The sequence below is a fragment of the Hylobates moloch genome, unplaced genomic scaffold (genome assembly GCF_009828535.3).
Source record: "Hylobates moloch isolate HMO894 unplaced genomic scaffold, HMol_V3 SCAFFOLD_14, whole genome shotgun sequence".
Lineage (NCBI taxonomy): Eukaryota > Metazoa > Chordata > Mammalia > Primates > Hylobatidae > Hylobates > Hylobates moloch.
In genome coordinates this window covers 70,070,989-70,088,396 of record NW_026652289.1, presented here as the reverse complement: position 1 = coordinate 70,088,396, position 17,408 = coordinate 70,070,989, and the positions used below count along the sequence as shown (strand labels likewise).

At 40.5% G+C, this 17,408-nt stretch overlaps 1 long non-coding RNA gene across 1 annotated transcript; it reads right to left on the bottom strand.

Moving 5' to 3' along the window:
• Positions 1-1,553: 1,553 nt before the first annotated feature.
• LOC131381223 (uncharacterized) lies at positions 1,554-2,075 on the bottom strand. Its single transcript, XR_009209810.1, has 2 exons — positions 1,890-2,075; positions 1,554-1,750 (listed from the first exon to the last, which is right to left on the bottom strand). It is a non-coding gene; the product is annotated as an uncharacterized LOC131381223 (long non-coding RNA).
• Between the last annotated feature and the right edge of the window lie 15,333 nt (positions 2,076-17,408).

The following is a 17,408-nucleotide window of genomic DNA, read 5'->3' as shown; positions in this document are numbered from 1 at the left end:
CCAGTAGCTGGGATTACAGGCGCCTGTCACCACGCTCAGCTAATTTTTATATTTTTAGTAGACAGAAGGTTTCACCATGTTGGCCAGGTTGTCTCGAACTCCTGACCTCAGGTGATCCATCCGCCTTGGCATCCCAAAGTGCTAGGATTACAGGCATGAGCCACCAGGCCCGGACGAAAAAATAATAACAATAATTTTTTTTTAATGCTTAAAGCACAGAGAGCTTGAGTAATTTACCAAAGATCATACAGTTAGAAGAACTGGGTGTTGAACCCAAGCGATCCTAGAGGACTACTACGCTATACTGCTTCTGATCTTTACATCCTCTTTCAAACTGGATTTTGGAGTCCTTAAAATAAAGTTCAAACTGATTACTCTCAGTGAATCAAGAAACTCCTAGTGCATTTGGCACTATCTTCATAATACATTTGCTAACGTAAACAGGAAAGCAACCAATTACCAGTAAAGTGTGTTTTGTATTTATTATTATTATTATTTTGAGATGAAGTTTTGCTCTTGTCACCCAGGCTGGAGCACAAAGGCATGATCTCAGCTCATTGCAACCTCTGTCTACTGGGTTCAAACTATTCTTCTGCCTCAGCCTCCCTAGTAGCTGAGATTACAGGCGTCTGCCACCACTCCCGGCTGATTTTTGCATTTTTAGTAGAGACAGGGGTTTCACCATATTGGCCAGGCTGGTCTCGAACTCCTGACCTTGGGTGATCTGCCCGCCTTGGCCTCCCAAAGTACTGGGATTACAGGCATGCGCCACCGCGCTCAGCTGTTTTGTATTTATTAAACAATACTATAAAATTCTGATGAAATCCCTATTGTAATTCGGACTTGAGGTTTCTCTTTTTGATCTTCAGAAACTGGTCCAGCTGTTTCTCCAGCTGCCTGGTAATTTAACAGGAACAAAATCAGTGAATCAGTTCAAATTCTTAATTCTGAAAAGAATGCATTTCCTTTTGTCTTCATAAGACACCTACATTTAAATTATAATGCAAAAGTAATCAGATGCTGTGGGGTCAAATTTATATAATTGGTGTCAGGGGTCTAAAGCAGAAGCAAAAGGGGCTAGAAATTGATGGAGCTGATAGAGCTGATTATTCCATCCATCTTAGAGTCTTTTCAAGTCTTTTATAATGGAGACATTAAATTGCTGTGCATATCTCCTTTGTCTCTCTCTATTAACAGGGTTTAATTAAGTTAAAGAAGGCTAATTTAACCATAGGTTTTGCATGCTTAGATCTATACTTTTTGGTTTAGAACATGTATGGTAAAACATGTGCCCATTGCTGCAAAAGATTTCGTGCCAGTCAGCATTTCTTTGTGACCCATTTGCTCACAGAGCCTGCTACATCTGTCATACCAAACAGCCAGTTCATCTACTGGAAGGCTAATCTTAATAATTTAAGCAAAATTTTCAGAAGCCAAATACCTGCAGTAAATGTGGTATATGTTCTTCATAGATTTTAGCCATTCTATGTATAGAGACATAGACATATTTAAGACAGCAATAATTGTAGGGCACTGAATCCCACTCAAATTAGTTCAAGTACAAGGGGATGATGTTTATTGAAAAGATACACACATAACTTATAAAACCAAAAATGTTAGGACAGTCAGGTTTCACAAGGGATTTGACATGGAACTTGAAAGTCACAAACTGAAGATATTATTTTCATCTCCTCTAGGCTCCATAATGTCTTCTTTCTTTGAAGATTGGCTTTCTCTGCTTCAGCATCCCCTTAGTAGAAAATGGCAGTCAGCCCCAGCTCTTCATTATCTAAAAGTTCCAGTGCCCAGTATAAACAAACCGAAGACTCTGCATCCCAATTCCAAATTCCCAGGAGAAAGAATGTAATTAACTTAAGTCAGGTGTCTACCTCTTACTCAATCAGCTGTGGGTGGAGGAGCAACATCATACAGTCACTGTGTTGCTTTCTCCACATGAGGAATTGCGGTTAGCCAGCGTTCTAAAAAGGATTCACAACACATTGTTGCCATTCTTTGAAATGAGAGGTAAGGAGGTAACACACATGTTAATTAGACCAATTGGGCCATTCCATAATATTTCAAAACACCATGTTGTATATAATAAATATATATAATTATATATAAAATATATATAATATTTTATATATATTATATATTTATATAATATATATATAAATATATTTATATATAATTAAATATATATTTTAATATAATTATATTTTTATATATTTTTATATAAATATATTTTTAAAATATTTTTATATATAATTATATATATTTATTATATACAATTTTATATATCATTTTGTTTTGTTTCTGAGATGGGGGTCTCTCTGTTGCCCAGGCTGACCTTGAACTTTTGGGCTCAAAGGATCCTCCCACCTCAGCCTCCCAAGTAGCTGGGACTGAAGGCATGTATCTCTACATTCGGCTGATACATAACATTTTTGTCAATTTAAAAAATTGAAAAGAAATTTAAAAAATTAGAGACAATGAATTGCAGATACTTAGCGTTTAAGCCCTTTAGGATCCACGTTTTGTCCATCTTCACATTTCAAATCCATTCTGGCCTCTACTAATAACTGCAACACTTGATTTTTTTTATTTCTGTATCTGCCCAAATCACCAACCAAACGTTGACAAGATAGTTGTGAGCATTTGTCAACTCGTACAACTGATGCTGACTCTCCTTGTGGAGAATTTCCTGGAAATTTTATGTTTATGCTTCGAGAAATTTCACAAGTAATGCCTGGAAATATCTCCACCTTCCCTTGAGCTAGGTGCTCATTGACCAAAATTAACATCAGGAAAGCCAATCCACGTCTTTTAGTTTTAACCTCCAAATAAATGAGACCATTGTAAATACCATCTGAGTGTGCAAATGTGTAAAGGGAAAAATCAAGGTGATACCCTTATTAATCAACACATTATAATTTCGACTTCCAACCTGAAAATGAGCCACTTCATTAAAATATAGCCATAACCAGAGGTTGCAGTGAGCCGAGATTGTGCCATTGCACTCCAGCCTAGGCGACAAGAGCAAAACTCCATCTAAAGAAAAAAAATAATATATATATATATATATATATATATATACACACACACACATATGTATATAGCTATACCATTGTAAATTCCAAGTCACATTTCAGGGCAGAATAAGTGGTGATCCATCTAAGGACCAAATTCAGTCACGATAATCCCATGTCACTGTAATTTAGGCCAAGCCTCTTTCTATGCAAAGACAGAGAAAGTGCCCTCCTAATTGTTTTTAATTTTCTTTAATTTTTAACTTTTACACGCTATATGAAAGTTCCCTTCTGGCATCTAGAGTTTCCTAGGTATAGGAGATAAAGATCTCATGCTGAATGGCTTTTTTAACTCACTCAACAAGAACTTAGAATTTTAGGAGCTGAGCTAGAGATGATTTCCAAATGCATCTGTGCAGAAAACGCTGATTATGGGTACTAGTCCAGGAATAACCACAGCCATTTTTTGGCCTTCTTGTGTTTTCCAAATGACTCATAAAGAACCTTCTGCATTCAAATAGTGTGTCATGAAATGGGAATGATAAAATACGGAAAGTGGACATTGCTGTCTCTTCTTGATGAATGCAGCTTTTTGTTACCTAGTATGAGGCCAGAATAGCCCGTCTAAAACAGAAGTGAGTTGTACTCCATGCCAGCCACTTCCTGTGCTCTGTGCTATTTCTCTGCTATTTGTGTGACTTCTCCCTGGGGGAAGCAAGGTGGCTTTGTCTTTGAGAATGTCTGGTCCAGTGGTTCTTAACCCTGTCTGCAAATTAGAATTACCTGGGAACTGTTTAAAAATATATATATATGTTAATTCCGCCAATTAAATTAGAATTTCTGGGAACTGGACTTGGATATCAGTGTTTTTAAAAAGCTCTCCAAAAGATTTAAATGTGCCACTAGAGCTGAGAACCCCCTAAATTAGATTTGATGAAGATAACCTGACCATTTTAGACCAATGTTACTCAACCTGTATTTCATTATCACCTCTCAAGGAGCCTTTTTAGACTTTTTTCCTAATCATCCCCCCATAAATAATTTAATATATAGTATATCTATTTGTGTACTATATATACAATAACATCTGTGTGTTTTGTTTTTGTTTTTTTTATTTGAGGGGCTCAAAAATCCTCCTGCCTCAGTCTCTCAAGTAGCTGGGATTGCAGGTGCAGGCCACTACACGTGGCTAATTGTCTTATTTTTTTGTTAAGGGATAAGGGCTCACTATGTTGCATGAGCCACCATACCCAGCACATCTGAGTTTTATAACATTAAAAAAAAAAAAAAAAGCCGGCCATGGTGGCTCACGCCTGTAATCCCAGCACTTTGGGAGGCCGAGGTGGGTGGATCATTTGAGGTCAGGAGTTCGAGACCAGCCTGGCCAACATGGTGAAACCCCCATCTCTACTAAAAATACAAAAAAAAAAAAAAAATCAGCTGACGTGGTGGCGGGCACCTGTAATCCCAGCTTCTTGGGAGGCTGACAGGAAAATTGCTTGAACCCAGGAGGTGGAGGTTGCAGTGAGCCAAGACCACGCCATTGCATTCCAGCCTGGGCAACAAGAACAAAACTCCGTCTCAAAAAAAAAAAAAAAAAAGACCAATTTTTGCCTTCCATGAGGTGATGATACCTCTCCCATTGAGAATGTATGATGTAGGGTTGTGCTACAGTGACAAACAACCTCAAAAAAGCAAAAGCTTACATCTCATTTGCACCACATGTGCATTGGAGGTCAGCAAAGTTGCTCTGCTCTCCTCCGTCATTATTTTCACTTTGGCACCAGGACTGCCAGAGCAACTTCTGCCTGGAATGTTATTGGTAACCATGGCAGAGGAAAAGCAGAGCATGAAAAAGCATGCTCTGGCTCTTAAAACTTCTGCCAGAGGAACCCCCAGAGCTTCCACTCACATTTCAATGGCCAAAGTAACTCACATGGCGACACCTGAGCTCAACAGGACAGGTTATTGTGATCTTTCCATATGAAGAGGAACCAGGTATCAGTGAGCAATCTACTAGAGCCGGCAGTCTCTCAGACATGTCCACTGTGATTAAGAGACATAAACACTCCCATTGGCCAGTAAAAGCTGATCTTCTGGTTATCATGCACCTGGCTCCAGACCAAGGTAGGGCATAACATGGCACTGGCAATGCTATTTCCTTCTGACTTTTATGCCCATCTTTTACTTAAAATTGAGGTGGAATTAAGAGAACACAGTGGCTGGGCATGGTGGCTCATGTCTGTAATCCCAGCACTTTGGGAGGCCAAGGTAGGCGGATCATGAGGTCAGGAGATCGAGACCATCCTGGCTAACACGGTGAAACCCCGTCTCTACTAAAAATACAAAAACAAAATTAGCCAGGCGTGGTGGTGGGTGCCTGTAGTCCCAGCTACTCGGGAGGCTGAGGCGGGAGAATGGCATGAACCCGGGAGGCGGAGCTTGCAGTGAGCTGAGATCGCACCACTGCACTCCAGCCTGGGCAACAGAGCCAGACTCCGTCTCAAAAAAAAAAAAAAAAGAGAGAGAGAACACAGTTACAGTTCTTCTAACACTGTGACAATGAGCCCAGCACTTGCATTATTAACAAGAATGCTTTTAGTAGATTCTCCTAATTATCTCTGGGATCACATCAGGTTTTCTTTATTGGCTTTTAACCTGGTTTCATATTTCCAGTCTGAGGTTTGGAAGTGCCCATTGACTAAATTATATAGCCTATGCAAAATTTGTTTTAGCTTCAAACCTAGAAAATGCAGGTCAACATCCTGGGTTTTTGTTGTTGTTTTTGTTTATCAATAAAAGTTCTGCCAGGACTATATAAGATGTCTAAGCCTTATGAAGGCAATAGTTAGGATTTTTCCCGTTACAAACCATGATCATTGGACATATTGCCAAGTACTGTAATCTAGAATGAAGTTTGGATACAGCATGGAAAAAAAAAGTGGAACTTCATAGTTGAAATCAGGCACATCATTTAGAAGTAGCCAGGGGTCACTAAAAGAAATAATGCTAGGCCGGGCGCAGTGGCTCACGCCTGTAATCCCAGCACTTTGGGAGGTGGAGGCGGGCGGATCGCGAGGTCAGGAGATTGAGACCATCCTGGCTAACACGGTGAAACCCCGTCTCTACTAAAAATACAAAAAATTAGCCGGGCACGGTAGCAGGCGCCTGTAGTCCCAGCTACCTCGGGAGGCTGAGGCAGGAGAATGGCGTGAACCCGGGAGGCGGAGCTTGCAGTGAGCCGAGATCACGCCACTGCACTCCAGCCTGGCGGACAGAGCGAGACTTCATCTCAAAAAAAAAGATATAATGCTTGTGGAAAGTAAAGATTTAACTTAAACTGATTAACATTATGACTCAAAGTATTTAATATGATATTTCTCTCAATTATTGTTGTAATTAGGTACAACAATTCCCATTAGTTACCAAAACACTGTCTAAACTACAAAGTTGGTCTAAGAGCTCGGCAGCTTTTAGAAAGACTCTTGATTAGAAAAAAAAAAAAAGCTGGTTCTTGGTCCTGTGTTCTAGGCTCTATACCCATTACTTTGAAGGATCCCAAACAGTAGATCACATCACAATAGATCCATAATAATTAGAGACGTATCTTGCAAATTCCATAATGTGTTTCCCACATACTTCTTTCTCTGTGGTTTGTCTGGGTTTACCTTGGGAATGAAGCTTCACTCTTAGTAACTGTCCCTCACACAAACCTTTTCTGTCATAGTCCATTCCTTGCCTCTGCCCCTATCCCTGCTGCAATGATCTCAAGGATTTGAGGAGACTAAGAGTTTTTCTTTCTACAATTCCATCACTTACTACTTTCTTCAGTTCTGTCCTCTCCTAGGTCATGGAGAAGAATATTCTTGACTGTCACAGGGAAGGGTCATTCTCTCAGGATCCTAAAGATGTCACCAGTAGCAAACATTTTATTCCAGTAGATATGTGATCTCACATAGAAAGTCTAAAAAGCATTCTCCTCACCATGTGTCGCTAGAATTTAATGACCAAAACAGGAGCATCTGTGCTTTTTATCACCTGTTCCTGCTGGACATCTACAAGGTCGGGAAACTCAAACATGATCTCCCCAACTCTTTTTGGAGAAGGGCACTATTGAAAGATCCAGGTCTGTTCTAGTAGCCTAGAGACTTCTGGAGCCATGAGGGATACTGTGGAAACCCTTGAATTGACTGGGTCCTGTTTATTGTAAAGAGAAGATTCTGTGCATGACGCAATTGGATGCACGCTTTCTCAAAACTGACCCTAGCTGTTGCAGTTCCTCCATGGAGATAGGAAATTGATAGAAGTTTTCTGGGCGGCAACCCACTGCCCTGTGCTTCCTTTGGTTCTCTCCGTCCCCAACCTATATTCTACTGTTTATCCACACGGTTACAGCTCTATCTGGTGCAGTTCTTTGTTCACTTTTGGTTTTTCTCATGAATCGGGAATCTGGCTTTGACCTGGCATTTCAGTACCAGGGACTGATTCAGTCACTGGGAAAATGACTTGAATATTCATAGTCGACTCTGGCAATCACTGTCTGGCCATGGGGAGATTGTTGAAGAGTAAGCAATACTGCCGCCTTGTGGAAGACGATAGTTATATTCTTTGTGGCAGAAATGGCAACAAAGAAAAGTAACCTCCGCTTTTTTCTTTTTTTTTTTTTTTGAGAGGCAGTCTCGCTCTTGTCTCCCAGGCTGGAGTGCAATGGCACTATCTCGACTCACTGCAACCTCTACCTCCCAGGTTCAAGCAATTCTCCTGCCTCAGCCTCCCGAGTAGCTGGGATTACAGGCTCCTGCCACCACGCCCAGCTAATTTTTGTATTTTTAGTAGAGACGGGGTTTCACCATGTTGGCCAGGCTGGTCTCGAACTCCTGACCTCAGGTGATCCACCCGCATCGGCCTCCCAAAGTGCTGGGATTACAGACGTGAGCCACCGCGCCCGGCCTTAACCTGTGCTTTTCTACTTTGTACTTTTTTGAATTGTTTGAATTTTACCATTTGCATGAATGACTCTTATTTTAAAATAAATTTAGCCCATTAGAAAATTAATTAAATTAAATTTCAAAAAGTGAAAAAAAACCTAGGATATTTTAATATATCCTAAAAAATATTCTATTCTTTAAGTCATTTAAAGTTTGCCCTGGCTCCACTTCTGACTATCTCTGTAAGTGTAACCATTTGAATTTTTTTCTTCATTAGTAAAATGTGGGAGCTGAATTTGATGACACTTAAATTACAATTATTGCTCTATATTGTCCCATTAAACTTTTCCCAACCTTCTTTTATCAGATATAGTAATCAATGTGTATGTAACTCACATAATAGAAAAATGAAAACCTTTTAGTAATGAGGTTAAATCAAAACAGGGTCATTCTAACCTGAAGCTATGTTCTTAAACATAGCCACACATTAGAATCCATCTGGGGAGCTTTAAAAATTCTACTTTCTGATCCTCACCCCAGACCAATTATATTAGACTCTCTGGGGGTGGGTCTCGGCAATAGGTATCTTTTAAAAGCTTCTCAAATTATTCCAAAGTGCAACTAAGATTAAGAATTAGTGTCAGTTAAATTGTTGCCTGACCTAAAAAACATCTCCTTTACAGAGACTAAAATTCCACTACAAAATCATTGTCACTTGGGTTAATGACTGTCCTTTTCTCAACTGTAAATATGTGTAAAGATTAAATTAACCAAATGCTTTGATTCAAATTAGCTTAGTAAGAGCACTTGCTTCCTAACGCCTAGCTAAGTTGAGCCTCTTGAAGAGGTTGAAAGTTTAAACAGAGTTAGAAACGGCTGAGTGTGGTGGCTCATACCTGTAATTCCAGCACTTTGGGAGGCCAAGGTGGGCGAATCACTTGAGGTCAGGAGTTTGAGACAAGCCTGGCCAACATGGTGAAACCCTGTAACTACCAAAAATACAAAAAAATTAGCCAGATGTGGTGATGTGCACCTGTAGTCCCAGCTACTGAGGAGTCTGAGGAAGGAGAATTGCTTGAACCTGGGAGGTGGAGGTTGCAGTGAGCCGAGGTCATGCCATTGCACTCCAGCCTGGGCAACAAGAGCAAAACTCTGCCTCAAAAACAAAAAACAGAGTTAGAAAAAAAGACACCTCATTTTGGAGTACACTGTATCATGAAATACTTTCAGAGAAATAAGGCCTGAATAGACTGCAAAAAGGAAAGCAACAAGCAATTAGAAACCATCATGTGGACACCAGGAATGTGAATACAGAAGAGGATGAACCTGAACAGAAAGGGGCAGGAAGGTGAACCGAAGACTAATTGCAACTACTTCAAGTTTGTCTAAAAATGTCCCTTAGTCCAATTCATAATGTAAACATTCCTAATAATATCAAGTCTTTAAGGTTGTGTGGAGAAGGCATCTAGATACGTAGAGTATCTTAGTATTTTTTTCTATGTATTATTTAATTGATTAAACATTTACTGTACTTACTTGTTATTTTATATAACATATTTAATCCTTACAACTTCATGAAGTAAACAGTATTTTTCCATTTTATAGGTAAGAAAACTGAGTAGGTTTGAAGGAAATGGGATCAACTTCGCTTTGTCACACTGAAAAGAAAATCATGTCTCTATTTGGTATCTGAAAGAAGAGGGGGGTGTGTGTGTGTGTGTGTGTGCACGCGCGCACACACGTGTGTATCTCACAGCTGTCCTGAATAATTATGCCTCATAGCTAGCTATTTTCCTTAAATATCTGCTCACCTGTTCTTTCCTTTTCTTTTTTGAGATGGAGTTTCACTCTTGTTGCCCAGGCTGGAGTGCAATGGCACGATCTTGGCTCACTGCAACCTCCGTCTCCTGGGTTCAAGCGATTCTCCTGCCTCAGCCTCCTGAGTAGCTGGGACTACAAGCATGCGCCACCATGCCCGGCTAATTTTTTATATTTTTTTAGTAGAGACAGGGTTTCACCATGTTGGCCAGGCTAGTCTCGAAATCCTGGCCTCAAGTGATCCACCTACCTCGGCCTCCCAAAGTGCTGAGATTACAGGCATGAGCCATTGCACCCGGCCATGGCCTGTTTTCTTTAATCGTGCTTATTCATACCTCACACACTTCCCATTTTGATGATAAATGGCTATCTTGAAAATTTTAAAAATTACTAAGCATAAAAATAATCTGACACAAGATTACCAAATATTACACCTAGACTGATTTTCTAACCTCACAAAAAATTAAAAGCATAACCTGTTGTTTTTATGAAGTAAGCTAAGGGAGAGATTTTATTTGCATACATTGAAACATTAGCAACCAAAGCAGGAGGCAACTAATGAGAAAGAATGAGCTTGCTTTCTTGAACTGAAAGGAATGTCATTTCCACCAATACTTAACAAGTGACCTTTATAGAGAAGTTTCCTGTAAAATGAGACTGGCAGTAGTTGTAGTTACAGTGTTTTCTTCCTCATACAGGATCTTCAGGGACCACTAGAGAAGAAAGTATTATTTGCTCTGGACTTAGTGAAACCTGGAATCACAGACCTGAGGTCACTTGGAGAAGAACGCCCAAGTATTTAAAAGTGTTTGTTCCCCCAGCTACTCAGGAGGCTGGGGCAGGAGAATCGCTTGAACCTGGGAGGCGAAGGTTGCCATGAGTTGAGATCACGCCACTGCACTCCAGCCTGGGCGAAAGAGCAAGACTCCATCTCAAAAAAAGAAAAGTGTTTGTTCCATGGCCGGGCATGGTGGCTCACGCCTGTAATCCCAGCACTTTGGGAGGCTGAGGCCGGTGGATTACCTGAGATCAGGAGTTTGAGACCAGCCTGGCCAAGATGGCAAAACTCTGTCTCTACTAAAAATATAAAAATTAGGCCAGGTGCGGTGGCTTACGCCTGTAATCCCAGCACTTTGGGAGGCCGAGGTGGGCAGATTACTTGAGGTCGGGAGCTTGAAACCAGCCTGGTAAACATGGAGAAACCCTACTAAAAAAATACAAAATTAGCTGGGCATGGTGATACATGCCTCTAATCCCAGCTACTAGGGAGGGTGAGGCAGGAGAATCTCTTGAACCTGGGAGGTGGAGGTTGCGGTGAGCCGAGATGGCGCCATTGCACTCCAGCCTGGGCAAAAGAGAGAAACTCCATCTCAGAAAAAAAAAAAAAAAAACAGAAAAGAAAAATTAGCCGGGCACGGTGGCATGTGCCTGTAATCCTAGCTACTCGGGAGGCTGAGGCAGGAGAATCGCTTGAATCCGGGAGGCAGAGTTTGCAGTGAGCTGAGATCACACCATTGCATTCCAGCCTGGGTGACAGAGCGAGACTCCATCTCAAAAAAAAAATAAAAGTGTTTGTTCCTGATGACTGTAGTGTCTTGGAGTTTATACATAATGAGCCAATTAATTTACTTCAGTTCAAAAAACATTTATTAATGACACTGGAAGCAAACACTTGTACTCGACCTTGTAAGGGATGCAAATATCTAAGGGTCTAAGTTACCACTGTCTCTTGCCTGAATAATTGCAAATGACAAATAAAACCACCTCCCACCAAAACAAACAAATAACAAACTCTTGTGTCTCAGATCATATTGCAGCAAATATGTGCTTTTATTTTTTTATTTTTATATTATTTTTATTTTTTTGAGACAGAGTCTCGCACTGTCGCCCAGGCTGGAGTGCAGTGGTGCCATCTCAGCTCACTGCAACCTTCGCCTCCCGGGTTCAAGTGATTCTCCTGCCTATTCTGTGGGCCAGGATGGTCTCTATCTCTTGATCCATGATCCACCCACCTCGGCCTCCAAAAGTGCTGGGATTACAGGCTGGAGCCACTGCGCCCAGCCAACGTGTGCTTTTACAAACACAATTCTGACCTCCTCATTTCCCTTATTAAAACCTCCAATTACTTCCTACTGCCCCTAGGATAAAATCATAAATTCTTAGGACAGCGTGATTCAGCCGCAGTCTGCTTCTGCAGGTTCACATGATGCCACTTTCCTCCTCATTTATTAAATTCCCACAACCTTGACTTTTTTCAGTACTGAGAACATGTCATCATTTCTAAAGTCTTAGATTTCTTGGATACTGTTCCTGTCCTCTTTCACTTCCCTTCCTATTTTCATCTTGCTGGTTCCTAGATTTTTGTTGTTGTTGTTTATTTGTTTGTTTGTGTGTTTGTTTTTGAGACAGGGTCTTTCTCTGTAGCCCAGGTGGGAGTGCAGTGGTGCAATGATGACTCACTGCAGCCTCCGTCTTCCAGGCTCAAGCAATCCTTCCACCTCAACCTTCCACCCTCAAGCAATCCTTCCACCTCAACCTTCCAGGCTCAAGCAATCCTTCCACCTCAACCTTCCTGGTAGCTGGGACTATAGGCATACAGCACCATGTCCAACTAATTTTTTATTATTTTTTAATTTTTTTAGTAAAGACAAGGTTTTGCTATGTTGCCCAATCTGTTCTTGAACTCCTGAGCTCAAGTAATTCTCCCACCCCAGCCTCCCAAAATGCTGGGATTACAGGCATGAGCCAAAGCACCAGGCTGGTACTATGCTTTAAATCTCAGTTTAAATGTCACTTTTTCCAGGAAGCTTTCCCCAACTACTCAGACTAAATTATGTTCCCTTCTAATATGCTCCTATTAAAACTTACCTTTCTGTCATCATATTCAACACACTTGTAATTATTCATTAATGTCTGGCTTTCCTTGTTGACTAGAAGCTTCATGAGAGTATTTAACACAGTGACTAACCCCATTCATTATCGAATGACTAAAATTAGTGAAAAATTTGGTCACTGCTCTTAGGAGCCCAAGTCCAGTAGAGCAAAGATGTTTACAAATCACTCTTAATTTGAATACAAGATAAATCAAGTGTAGTAGTGACACAACATGCAATGAAAATAATAGGAAAATAAGAGAGAGAGGCATTAACCCTCAATAAGGAGATGTAAATAGCACTACTTGAGCTGGGCCATGAAGGATGGGAAGGACTCCAAACAGAAGAGATAGGTGATGGGAAAGGATTTCACAAGGAGAAACTAGCATAAGGAAAGATATGGAGATAAAGAGACTGTAAGTAGGTTTGGGCAAAGTCAAGCCCTCTAATGCGATTGAGGTATAGAATATGTGAAAGAGTATGGTACAAAATAAAATTAGAAATATAGGCTGACATTATCAAACTGAATATCAGACTGAGGAGTCTGCATGCTATTCTTCAGGCAGTAGAACCAAATCAGGCTTTAGAAAGGACATTTTGCATCGTATAGAATTAAGTGAAAGACAAGGAAAGAGGCAGAGAGATCATTTAGGGACTGTTTAGAGAAGCAGATCTATTTACAGACAGCAGTCTCTCTATGCTCTAAATATGTCTATAAACATTTAAAACACACAAGAGATTAAGAAACTTCTATCCTGCTGCATGCAAGCATTTCCAGAAAAAATGTGGATTATGCTATGGATATTACAGATGCTAATTGCAGAAGAATATAGGATCCATCCAGCTAAGTTTATTCCAAAGGTGCAAGTTCCAAAGTTAGAGTGGTTTTCTTCTTTCTTTTTTCTTTATTTGAGAGATGGGATCTCACTATGTTGCCCAAGCTGGAGTGCAGTGGCTATTCACAAGCACTATCATTATGTACTACAGCCTCAAAATTCTGGCCCTCCTGTCTTATCCTCCCAAGTAGCTGGGATTACAGGTATGCACCATTACACATGGCTAGAGTGGTTATCTTTTTGAAACAGGTTTTTACCAGGGCTAAATAACACTATCTCCAATAACAGTGCTGGTAATTTCACTTAAAGAGCAAAATGCCTTTGGAAAAAGCTACTTTAAAGTTCATGTGGAACTAAAAAAGAGCCCACATTGCCAAGACAATCCTAAGCCAAAAGAACAAAGCTGGAGGCATCATGCTACCTGACTTCAAACTATACTACAAGCCTACAGTAACCAAAACAGCATGGTACTGGTATCAAAACAGATATAAATGGAACAGAACAGAGGCCTCAGAAATAACACCACACATCTACAACCATCTGATCTTTGACAAACCTGACAAAAACAAGAAATGGGGAAAGGATTCCCTATGTAATAAATGGTGCTGGGAAAACTGGCTGGCCATATGTAGAAAGCTGAACCTGGATCCCTTCCTTACACCTTATACAAAAATTAATTCAAGATGGATTAAAGACTTAAATGTTAGATCTAAACCCATAAAAACCCTAGAAGAAAACCTAGGCAATACCATTCAGGACATAGGCATGGGCAAGGACTTCATGACTGAAACACCAAAAGCAATGGCAACAAAAGCCAAAATTGACAAATGGGATCTAATTCAACTAAAGAGCTTCTGCACGGCAAAAGAAACTACCATCAGAGTGAACAGGCAACCTACAGAATGGGAGAAAAATTTTGCAATCTACCCATCTGACAAAGGGCTAATATCCAGAATCTACAAAGAACTCAAACAAATTTACAAGAAACAAACAAACAACCCCATCAAAAAGTGGGCAAAGGATATGAACAGACACTTCTCTAAAAAAGACATCTATGCAGCCAACAGACACATGAAAAAACGCTCATCACTGGTCATCAGAGAAATGCAAATCAAAACCACAATGAGATACCATATCACGCCAGTTAAAATGGCAATCATTAAAAAGTCAGGAAACAACAGATGCTGGAGAGGATGTGGAGAAATAGGAATGCTTTTACACTGTTGGTGGGAGTGTAAATTAGTTCAACCATTGTGGAAGACAGTATGGCGATGCCTCAAGGATCTAGAACTAGAATTACCATTTGACCCAGCCATCCCATTACTGGGTATATACTCAAAGGATTATAAATCATGCTACTATAAAGACACATGCACACATATGTTTATTGTGGCACTATTCACAATAGCAAAGACTTGGAACCAACCCAAATGTCCATCAATGATAGACTGGATTAAGAATATGTGGCACACATACACCATGGAATACTATGCAGCCATAAAAAAGGACGAGTTCATGTCCTTTGCAGGGACACGGATGAAGCTGGAAACCATCATTCTGAGCAAACTATTACAAGGACAGAAAACCAAACACCGCATGTTCTCACTCATAGGTGGGAACTGAACAACGAGATCACTTGGACACAGGGCAGGGAACATCACACACTGGGCCTGTTGCGGGGTGGGGAGCTGGGAGAGGGATAGCAGTAGGAGAAATACCTAATGTAAATGATGAGTCGATAGGGGCAGCAAACCAACATGACACATGTATACCTATGTATCAAACCTGCACGTTGTGCACATGTACCCTAGAACTTAGAGTATAATAATTTAAAAAAGAGCAAAATGCCTCAATTATTCAAAGAAAAGAAGTTGATCTGGCCTTCAAAAATAAAACCAGTAAGATCAAATTATTTAAAACTCTTCTTCTAGTTCAGGAAAATAAATTCTCATAGACAACTGGTGTGACCACATCTACCGAAAAGACCAATTTGGCAATTGGTTTCCTATAAGCAAAAGGCAGCTGATAATGTTTCCATTTTCTATGGTACAATGCTTTGATGACAGTCCTGTGTGATGCAATAACACAAACCTATCATGACCTTGAAATTTCTTACATGTATTCTGAGGGATTTGGCATTTTTTTTCTTGCTTTCAGGTGCATTGTTTGATGTGTGAATGGCATTCCTTCTGCATGCATCTCAGTAACAGAATGTAACACAGTTCCATATACTTGTGGGTGTCTTCTTTTCCTAGTTCCTGCATAAAGAATTTGCAAGAAAGTATGGAATTGTGGTAATTCCTCCAAGGATGAATATTTCCTACACTTATATCAATGTATGTTTCACTGCTGTTTCTGTGCTTTTCTGAAGACAGAATAAACTTTCATTTCAATTCTGAATCATGATGCAATCATGATTAATTTTAAATGGCGATTAAGCTTAATACCTGTATTTCAAACAGTGCCTATAACTTAAAGCAATATCAACTGAACAGTATGACCAAGGTCATGCACACATGCATAGGCATTGACAACTATGAAAAGGCTGCTGCTTGGCGAGTGGTGGCTCATGCCTGTAATCCTAGCACTTTGGGAGGCCGAGGCAGGCAAATCACCTGAGGTCGGGAGTTCGAGACCAGCCTGGCCAACATGGTGAAACCCCGTCTCTACTAAACATACAAAAATTAGCCAGGTGTGGTGTCGGGCACCTGCAATCCCAGCTACTTGAGAGGCTGAGGCCTGGGCGACAGAGTGAGGCTCCATCTCCAAAAAAAAAAAAAAAAAAAAAAGAAAGAATAAAAGAAAGGCTGCTGCTTGAGTAAGGAGTAAGAATAATTTTATGATTTTATACTCTGATTTCAGAAACACACCCTCATTTCAGAGATGCTAAAAAATGTAGGGAAAAGAAAGAGAGATCAGACTGTTACTGTGTCTATGTAGAAAGGAAAGACATAAGAGACTCCATTTTGAAAAAGACCTGTACTTTAAATAATTGCTTTGCTGAGATGTTAATTTGTGGCTTTGCCCCAACCTGGAGCTCACAAAAACATGTGTTGTATGAAATCAGGATTTAAGGGATCTAGGGCTGTGCAAGACATGCCTTGTTAACAAAATGTTTACAAGCAGTATACTTGGTAAAAGTCATCGCCATTCTGTAGTCTCAATAAACCAGGGGCACAATGCACGGAGGAAAGCCACAGGGACCTCTGCCCTTGAAAGCGGGTTATTGTCCAAGGTTTCTCCCCATATGATAGTATGAAATATGGCCTCATGGGATGAGAAAGACCTGACCGTCCCCCAGCCCGACGCCCGTAAAGGATCTGTGCTGAGGTGGATTAGTAAAAGAGGAAAGCCTCTTGCAGTTGAGATAGAGGAAGGCCACTGTCTCCTGCCTGCCCCTGGGAACTGAATGTCTCAGTATAAAACCCGATTGTACATTTGTTCAATTTTGAGATGAGAGAAAAACCGCCCTATGGTGGGAGGCGAGACATGTTTACAGCAATGCTGCCTTGTTATTCTTTACTCCACTGAGATGTTTGGGTGCAGAGAAACATAAATCTGACTTACGTGCACGTCCAGTCATAGTACCTTCCCTTGAACTTAATTATGACGTAGATTCTATTGCTCACATGTTTGTTGCTGACCTTCTCCTTATTATCACCCTGCCCTCCTACTACATTCCTTTTTGCTGAAATAATGAAGATAATAATCAATAAAAAATGAGGGAACTCAGAGACCGGTGCCGGTGCAGGTCCTTGGTATGCTGAGCGCAAGTCCCCTGGGCCCACTGTTGTTTCTATATACTTTGTCTCTGTGTCTTATTTCTTTTCTCAGTCTCTTGTCTCACCTGACTAGAAATACCCACAGGTGTGGAGGGGCAGGCCACCCCTTCAAAAAAATATGGAGAAAAGGAAGTACATCAGA